The 9,811-nt window shown below is 43.7% G+C and overlaps 1 long non-coding RNA gene across 1 annotated transcript; it reads right to left on the bottom strand.

Moving 5' to 3' along the window:
• Positions 1–4,722: 4,722 nt before the first annotated feature.
• Positions 4,723–5,866, bottom strand: LOC104682919. Its single transcript, XR_004056915.1, has 2 exons — positions 5,777–5,866; positions 4,723–5,383 (listed from the first exon to the last, which is right to left on the bottom strand). It is a non-coding gene; the product is annotated as an uncharacterized LOC104682919 (long non-coding RNA).
• Between the last annotated feature and the right edge of the window lie 3,945 nt (positions 5,867–9,811).

Raw genomic sequence — 9,811 nt, 5'->3', positions numbered from 1 at the left:
AAAGCTGGCAAAAGCTATCAGAGGTCGTCTACTCCAGCCTCCCTCAATGGGTATTAGGATCCTCTGTTCAATATCTATTCAAGCTCTTATTAATCTTATTACAAGCAAAATTATGCATGATGAATTTCAGGATTTACCCAAGGCAGGGAGTAGCTCTCTGTGCTCTAATCGGACCATGGCTCCATACTCCTGGTGGGCCCTTATGAATCCATCATTCTTGACTTCATGGGAAATCCAGAGCCCAGACATCAAGCAGCTCCCAAAGACTGCTATGGTCAAAATAGTGTTAAAAAAACAGGTACAGAGCCAGGGTCCCAGGTGGGAAAATCTCAAGAGGTTCGATATTCCCTTGCCAAATCAGCACTGGTCTCCATGATTTAGAGCAAAGAAAGGAGGCAGGGAAGGGGCAGAGAGTACATGGTAACCTGTGTAGCCCCTGATGCCCTGAATGTTCTGATGTATACAACAGTCCCCATAATAGGTGGAAGCACCTGGAAAATTCTAGACTTCACTCCTGGGCTGAGGATAGCCATCCTGCCCCTCACTGATTGGTTCCCTAATCCTTCTCACCCTTCATCTTTGTTCCAGGATTGGCCCAACAGCCAAAATCTAACATTCAGTACTCTGGAATGACACAAATGCTGCCACCAAAAACCTCCCACTGTTCCCCTTCTAGGATGGGAAGACTGCCAGGTGCCAGGAAAATCACTCAGTGAGAGCCTGACTCTGATCAGAGGGCTGAGAGTGGGCCAGAGGCTCTCCACTTGAGAAGGGAGGTGAGCTCTTCCCAAGGGTGGTGGGATGGTAGCCCATTGACCAGCCCTTTCTACCTCCCTTTAATACCTGGGCCCCCTCTAGTCCAAAGGCCATCCATTTGCTTGAGGTAGGGAGATTAAAATTCATTCCCTATTTGGTCTTCTGAATCAACACACTGATCCTAATGTGAGTGAAAAAAAAAAAAATGTTAGAGAAATGGTTTCATCCTAAGGTCAGAGAGGGTTGGTTGAAGTGTGCATGGCTGGACAGGTTCCTTGGGTAGGGCTGATGCTTCACAGTTTGTTTGGGGAGAGCTGGGGTGTGCCAGGACATATAATTGCAGTTGGGGTGACTCACCTACATGAAGAGGTTGGATTCTGTGTTTAAGGTAAATAGAGAAGACTGTGGGTCACTCCAGAGGTCTGGAAGCAGGCAGGGAGGACCTCAACAGTGACAAAGTGCAGAAGCCCAATCCTTCATTGGTCTCCATGCTTTTAAGAGTCCTGGTGAGGTTCCTTCTTCTAAGGAATCATGCAAACTGCTCTGGGCTAGCTCAGCTTTGATTTGCGAGGGAAGCAGAGGCACGGAATTGTCTTGGGGCTTTTTTCTTGAGGCTCAAGGTCTTCCATCCTTTCTTAGGTTACAGAAAATGAGAGTTTGTGCCAGACATGAGAAAACGAGAGAAAGGGTGCCACCTGTGCTTTCTACTCCAAACCAAAGATGAAAGGGCTCAGACAAGAGTGCCTGACTCCAGGGGTGAACAGCTGCCTGCATTCAGCTTTGTCTGCAGAATGGTAGAAAAGAAACAAAACTGGAGACATTTATATGTAGAGGTATACAAAGTCAGCAGCACAGTCAAAAAGATTCTATAGCATCTCAACATTCCAAACATTTCTTTAGCATGGATGATCGTTTCTTCCATTTTTATCCAAAGCCTGATTTCTTCATGTTACAAATGTTTCCAAACTGAGTATCAAAGTTGTTTATTTGGCTTAGTTTTTATAGAGCTTGTGGTACAGAAGTAGGTCTTAAACTTTAAATCTTCTGACCCCAGAACTGAAGTTCCCTTCACACCACATCCCTGCACTCAGGCATTACAGTGATGGCTGGCCGCCACAGCAGGAAAGAGGGCAAAACATGAGGCTGAGAAGGCAGCCCAGAGATAGGAAAGGCAATGTCCATACAAGTGGGAGGAGAGTCAGGCCTGGGAGAGGCAGACAAAGGGCACAGGACCATGGAGAGTTGAGAGGAGGCTGAAGACAGCAGCTCTGCCAGAATTCTCCATGGACAGGAGGCTCTCTCAGCTCTCCAGTGCCAATCTAGCTGGGACAGGCATCAGAGATTATTGTCCATTGTGACCTGAGCATGAAAGATGGAGTAAGAAAGATCTAGGAAAGGATAAGTAGGAAAGAGTAGGGCATGGCAGAATCAGAAGAGTCTGGTTGCGGGGACACAGCTGTCCAGGTCCAGGCTATGGGCCCACCTACCCACTGTCCACATCTAAAGGTAGGGGAAGGAGCAGCATGCTGGGTAGAGCTCTACCTGGAGTGACCCTCTACCTAGTGAAACCAGGAGGCAAGTAGGTACCAACTAGGAGTCATGGTCATTTTCAAGATTTGTATTTGTCCTGTCTGCTTTGAGGCTCCATCCAGTTCCTTCCTGTATGAAGGCAAAGACTTCCATCCCTCATGCAAGAATAGAGGCACACTGGGAAATCTTGAGGCCTCGTGAAGGAAGAAAGGACTGGCTTCTCCATGAATACTGGAGGTCTCATGGCACAGCCCCACTCATTAGATCCACTTGTCTCTTCCAGGAAATGGCTTGGAGACTAAATCGGTGGTGAATGGCTGAGGGTAATGAGCCCCAGCCCTTCTAGATTGTTCCAGAGTATTAATCGTATTGTTAACCAGTCATATCAAGTCACCTTGGGAGGAAGGGTGTTGCACAGAAGGGTGGGACTCTTTCAGAAAATACCATGGTATCTAGATTGGCCTTGAACCAGCTAGAGAAGGGAGAAATAATGAGTACAGGACTCAGGATTCTTTCCCCTTTTGGTTGTGATGCAGCATGAACAGGAAAGCTCTCAGCGGAATAGAAAGGACTATTCAAACAGGGAAAAGGAAACTCATGTTATTTACCAAACACTGTGGCAAGCATCCCATATTTCTCATGTGTGTTATTCCTCATGAGCCTCACCCATCCTTCTGACATAGGGGTTGGATCATTCATTTTACAGCTGAGAAAACTGAGACATGCAGAAATTAAGCAGCCTGCTAAAAGTCATACAACTAGTTAGGGGAAGAGCTGGATAACTGCTTAATAACTAGAGTTACTCCTAAGTTACCTAAGGAACAGCAAGGGGCATTAGAATTTCAGTGAATTTTCTGGAAGGAATTGTAACATGTGAGCAATGAGGTTAAAAAAGTGAGCCTAAGATTAAAAAGTAGAAGTCATGAAGATATGCACTGGGCAAATAATATTGACTTCTCTGTGCCTGTCCCAGTGTCTTATATGGTAAGAAATAAAAGATTGCTCTTAAGGTCTTTAAAATTTGTTATCTCAAACTAAGCACTAAATAATTCCCAGATTACTTACTGCTGCTTTTTCTAAAATGTAGGGGTTGGGTGGAGAGAGGAGGAGTAAGGTGGCAGGCCCTAACTACAACTGCACAGAATAGGTGGCTCTCTCCCCAGGGAAGGCAAGGGTACCCCATGTCCATTCCTTTAAGAGCTGAGTATTTTTCCTGGTTTCAATATCCTCAAATGCAAAATGGTTCTGGTATCTACCTCAAAAGAGTATTGTGTTTGTAAATTAAATAGCCCTATATAGTTATACAATAACAAATAACCTGTAGGATTTAAGAAGTCACCAACTCATGATGATTAATGTAATGGATCACCGATAAAACTGTTAAAATTATAAGACATTAATGGCCATTACACGGATATTAGGTCTGGAGTCTCAGAGCTGGAAAATACCAGAAATCTCCAAATAAGCCTTCCTCAGCTCATCAATATCCCTGCCAGGTGGTGTTATTCTGATTACAAATTATTCCTTAGTTTTAATTCATAAATCCTCTAAGGAAGAGAAAACATGATATTCTCATGCCTTGTGCTTCAAGGAGCTCAGTACTTGATTGTGGCTCCAGGTTTGTACATATTTCACCGTTCCTGCTCCTTAAAAGACCCCAGAGCCATAACAGAAAACTGCCAGTATCTGCTGTGGTCACCACTGAAGTAGAAACACAGCCAACCAGGGTCCTTGCTGGGAAATATTCGGGAAATCATAGGTGTGCGTTGTTCTCTTGCCAAATCAAGTCAGGTCTCCATGACACAGAGTGGAAGGGAAAAGGGGAAGGGCCACAGGGACACTGGCCAACTGTGAGGCCCCAGTAAATGAACGTTGCATTCTGCTATGAATTTCACTACCAGTTGTGCAGTCCAGGACAGTTGGCTACCCCCTGCCAGACTGCACAGCATATGCCAATGATGCGACACTCTCTTCACAATCTAAGCAGGATACCAGGACACCACCACCCTGCCACTAGTAATTTGTTCCCTAATAAGTCTCCATTTACCTTCATTCAAGGACTGGAAGACCAAAGTTATAAAAATAACCAGTAAAATTCCAGGACCTCAATACTAACCACTATTTACTCCCATCCACATCCTCTCATTTGACCTGACATTCAGGTGGATATATTTGTTACTTTAGTTCTTGCCCTAATACAAGGTAAATGTTCAGAGTAAACTGCCAGGTATCCACTAAACCAACCGGTATCAGGTCCCTGCCCAAGATAATGAGGGCATCCTTCAAAGGGGGAGGTGGGAGGGCCAAGGACATCCCTTATAATAGCCCTCCCCATTGTCCATCTCCCTCTAGCACAAACACCAATTGAGCTGGTTTGGGGGAAAGAATAAAATATCAAGGCCTTCTGAATCAGCATACCAATCAGCCCAAACAAAAAAGAATGACATAGAGCCTTTATTAAACTGGTTCTGAGGTATGTGGGACTAGCCTGGCTGGTTGACCAGGCTTCTTGAGCCCCACAGGCCTCTTTCACAGAAAGGGAGTTTTGATCAACAAGACCATGTACAAAAGGGGGATAATATACCCATGTGGGGAGCCAAGTTTCCATGTTGATGGTAAATGGAAAAACTTTGAGTCAGAGCTGAGCTCTGGGACAAAAAGGGAAAAGAGGAGGGATGAAGGGAAGGGGCCCAGTTCTTCTTGACTGATTCTAAAGCTCATAGTGGGATTCCAACTCACAGCTAGCCCTCTATATTAAGGAACCATACGAATCTTGGCCTCCCAGGGAACCTAGACCTGGGAAAGCTGAACTTGCTATTATTTGAGGGTCAAGTCTACTCCCTGGAGGTAGAGTACTGGATATTTTGATGGGGACAAGGAGGGTGCAAGTGTAGAGAACCAACGTCTCAAGTCCTACTGACTGACACTAGTCCAAATAGATCCAGCTCAGCAAAGGCTGGTAAGCCTGGGTAAGGTTCCACAGGGATGGATCTTCCTAAGGGCTGGGGGAGCGGGAGGCACTTTCCAGTTCCTAGAAAATGGCGGTGCGTGCAGACTGCCTCCCTCCTCTTCATTGTAGCTTGATCCTGGGCAGTTCCTATAAAAGAAAAGAAAAAAAAAAAAATCAGAAGAAACTTGATACATACGAAGACAAAACACAGCAGAGAAATAAGAGAAAGTTAAAATCACAAAATGTAATTGGCAGCACATCTGTTTTCAAAAGATATTTACATAATTACTCCCATTCTCACAAGAATTCTAGATTAGGGCATTATGATTGTGTCACTTTCCAGTTGAGCCGACATGCCCACAAAGGGTAAGGTGTCTTTCCCATGAGCACACGGCTTAGATGGAAAACGTGGGACTTGACAAGGGGACCTTCTGACCCCAGATCTGGGTTCCACCCGCCCCAACCCTTCACCAGTTACCATAGGGAGGGAAGGCAGAAATGGGAGCGAGGCGGCAGTGAGCCTAGGAGGAAAATACCCACACAGAAAGAGTCAGGCCTAGGAGGGGCCAGTCCGGGGCACAAATGCTGGAGGTCTCATAGATGGGCTGGCGCTGGCGAAGTCAGGTCAGTGACGTACTTGTCCTGTGGGTCCTGAGCTCTTTCATGGCACGCAGGGCATTCTCCTTTCTGGGATGGGAGAATGGAATTCTTCTTCCATGAGAGAGAAAATACGGAGGTGAAGAAGAGCAGAATGGGCAAGTACCAGACTGCAGCTGCAGCCAAGCCAGGGACGAGTCTCATGAGGGTCCTGGGCGGCTCCCGCAGGACATTCCCTCCCCAGCCGGTTGGGAAGCGCCACACCTAGGCGAGGACGGGCAGCAGCGGCCCAGGGCAGGCTTCCGTGGAAACTTCCAAAACCACCTTGCCAGGTAAGTGAAAGTGCGCTCCATTCTCTATCCACATCCTGGGCCAAGGAGGTTCTTCTTCATTCTTTCAGCAGTTCTGATCTTCTTGGGGAGCACCCCTAAATCAGCCTGTCAAGGAGGAAGTCAGTCTACAGGGATCTTGCAGGAACAGATGAAGGCTGCGAAATAACTGCCAACTGCCTTCTGCTCTGGCAGTTATCCCGGTAGCCACGCCCATTACCCCACCTTCCTGGCAGGCCTCCTCCAATCAGAGACCCTGCCCCACCCAGGGAGGAGCCCTGGGCTTTCCAGAAAGTTCCACAGCCTCTGATTGGTCCCAGACCAGCCGTCCTGGCCAGGGGTGGGGGCAGGGAACTCCTGGAGTCCATGCAGTATGCGGAGGGCCAAGCTTGGAGGAAAGTCGTTGATGATGAGCACTGCCTGTTGGGGCTATGGGAGACGAGGCCTTCCAGAATTTAGGTTGGCCATGGCCTGGCTTCTGAGGGAGACAGGCCCGACAGAGTTTGGGCTATGCTAGTACTGTCTCCTGCTCTCTGTTTACCAGGTCATTGAATCCTGGGTGCCTCTGACCCTGGAGTCTTTTTATTTTACCCCAGTGGAAAGCACCACCCAGAAGGCACTTGTTTTGAGGCCTCGCAAGAGTTAAGAGTAAGACTGCAAATAGACCCCCCAGTGGCGTCCTCTGACCTTTTCCCACCAACCAAAGGCCTGGCACTGGAGAGAAATGCTTGAACAGACTCAGTCAACTCCTAGGGACCCGGAGTCCTAACTGGAGGGTTTGCTAAAACCGGCTTATCTGCAGTGCCTGGAAAACCCAGGCTCTGCTTCAAAGCCTCAGCATCAAGGGTCCGGCCAACGGGAGAAAGTTGCTGAGCAGATGAGAACGCTCTTGGCCAATGAGAAGAGAATGCCTTAAAGGCCAACTGGGGGATGCCCATATATTTATATTTATTGGGCAAGTGTTTTGAAAGACCTTGTCATGAAAAGTTCAAATGTACCATTATATTTGAGCCTCCCATATCCCTTTTTTAAAAAATTGATATAAAATTAATGTAGCATAGAATTAACAGTATTAAGTGTACAATTTAGTGGCTTTCAGTTCATTCATAAAATTATGCAATCATTATCACTAACTCTCTTCCAAAATATTTTTATCACACTCAAGCTCCATACACACTGATTTGGTTTAAATCTGTGTCCTGCCCAAATCTCATGTCAAATAATTCTCTCCAATGTTGGAGGTGGGGCCTAGTGGGAGGTGATTGGATCATAGGGGTGATTTCTCATGGTTTAATACCATCCTCTTTGATGCTGTCATGGCAATAATGAATTCTCCTGATATCTGGTTGTTTAAAAGTGTGTGGCACCTCCCTCCTCCCTCTCTTTCTCCTGCTCTGGCCATATGAAGTGCTTTCTCCCCCTTTGCCTTCTACCATGACTGGAAGTGTCCTGAGGCTTCCCTGGAAGCAGAAGCTGCTATGTATGCTTCCTGTACAGCCTGTGGAACTGTGAGCCTATTAAACCTTTTTTTGTTGGTTTGTTTTTGAAACAAGGTCTCATTCTGTCACCCAGGCTGGAGTGCAGCAGAAACTTCTTTTCTTTATAAATCACCCAGTCTCAAGTGTTTCTTTATAGCAGTGATAGAACAGACTAACACATTCATTAAGCAGCCACTCTCCATTCTGCCCTCCCCTTCATCCTCTAATTGGCTTTCTGCTTCAATGGATTTGCCTGTTCTGGACATTTCGTATAAATGGAGTCATACCATAGATAACCTTTTGTGTTTGGCTTCTTTCAATTAGCATAATGTTTTCAAGGTTCATGCGTATCATAGCCTGTGCCAGTACTTCATTATTGGTAAGGCTTATATTCCACTGCATGGATATACAATATATTGTGTATCCAGATGATGGACATTTGGATTGTTTCTACTTTTTGACTGTTAGAAATAAATCTGCTATGGACATTGTGTACACCTGTTTTTGTTTGGACATGTTTCCAGTTCTGTTGGATATGTACCTAGGAGTAGAATTGCTGGGTCATGTGGTAATCCTATATTTAAGTTCTTGAGGAACTGCCAAAATGCTTCCCACAGTGGCTGAACCATTTTATGTTTCTACCAGCAATATATAAGGGTTCTGATCTCTCCACATCCTTGTCAACACTTGTTTTTTGTTGTGATTGTTAAATTATAGCTATCCTAGTAGGTGTGAAGTGTTATCTCATTATGGTTTTGATTTGCATTTCCCTAATTACTAAAGATTCTGAATATCCTCTTATGTATTTATTTGCTATATTTTCTTGGTATGTCTTTTAAGAGAAATATCTGTTCTAGTCCTTTGACAATTGAAAAAAAATTGATTTCTGTATCTTTTTGGTTTGTTATTGATTTTGGTTTGTTGTTGAATTTTAAGAGTTATTGATATATTCACAGTTCTAGACCTGGCTTTTTCTGTTTGTGATGCTGTAACAAAGTGTCATAGACTAGATGGCTTAGAAACAACAGAAATTTATTTCTCACAATTTTGGAGAGTGGGAAGTTAAAGATCAAGCTGCCAGCAAATTCAGTGTCTAGTGAAGGCCTACTTCCTGGTTCATACATGGCCATCTGGCAATGTGTCCTATATACTTTATTAAAGTATATATTTAGGTTATGTGGTGGAATTAACAAGGGAGTTCTCTCAGGCCTCTTTTATAAGGGTACTAATCTCATTCATAAGGGCTCTGCCTCGTGAATTTGGGGGAAGTGTTTAGTTCATAGGAAGTTTCTCACAGGGTATATGATTAACAAATAAGTTCCCTCAGTTTGTTGGTTATTTTTCCACTTTCTTGATAGTGTTCAATGCACAAAAGTTTTCAATTTTGACGAAACCCAATTTATTATTTTTCCTTTTGTTGCTTGTGTTTTTGGTATCCTATCTAAGGCTCTATTGCCAAATCCAATATTATGAAGATTTGTTGTTTTTAATAAGAGTTATAGTTTTAGCACTTATGTTTGGTCTTTTATGATTTTTAACTAACTTTTGTACATGTTGTCAGTGAAGGTCCAAACTGATTCTTTTACATGTGCTTATCCAGGTGTCTCCCAGCACAATTTGTTGAAAATAGAATTCTTTCTCTGCTGAATGGTCTTGAGACCCTTGGAGAAAATCAATTAACCATAAGTATATGAGTTTATTTCTGGACCCTAAATTTGATTCCATTGAGCTATGTGTCTATGCTTGTGTGTATTCATAAGTTAGTTGGTAGTTTGTGTCCTCCTAGGAATTTGTCTATTTCATTTAGGTTATCTAATTTGTTGGTATATAATTGCTCATATGATTTCTTTATAACCCCATTTATTTCTGTAAGGTCAATGTAATGTCCTCTCTTTTATTACCGATTTTAGTAATTGGAGTCCTCTTTTTTCTCTTGGTAAGTCTATAAAGTTTTGATTTTGTTAATTTTGTTTATTGTTTTTTTAAAGAACCAATTTTTGTGCTTGTTCATTCTATTGTTTTTCTTTTCTCTATGTCATTTATGTACACTTTACTCTTTATTATTTCCTTTATTATGTTTGCTTTGAATTTAGTTTTTTCTTTTTTCTAGTTTATTATATGCTTAGGTTATTGATTTGAGATATTTATTCTTTTTTAATGTGGATGTTTGT

This window comes from Rhinopithecus roxellana, chromosome 4 (assembly GCF_007565055.1).
Source record: "Rhinopithecus roxellana isolate Shanxi Qingling chromosome 4, ASM756505v1, whole genome shotgun sequence".
Taxonomy (NCBI): Eukaryota; Metazoa; Chordata; class Mammalia; order Primates; family Cercopithecidae; genus Rhinopithecus; species Rhinopithecus roxellana.
Note: the sequence above shows the minus strand (reverse complement) of the source record. Positions and strands in the feature narration are given on the sequence as shown.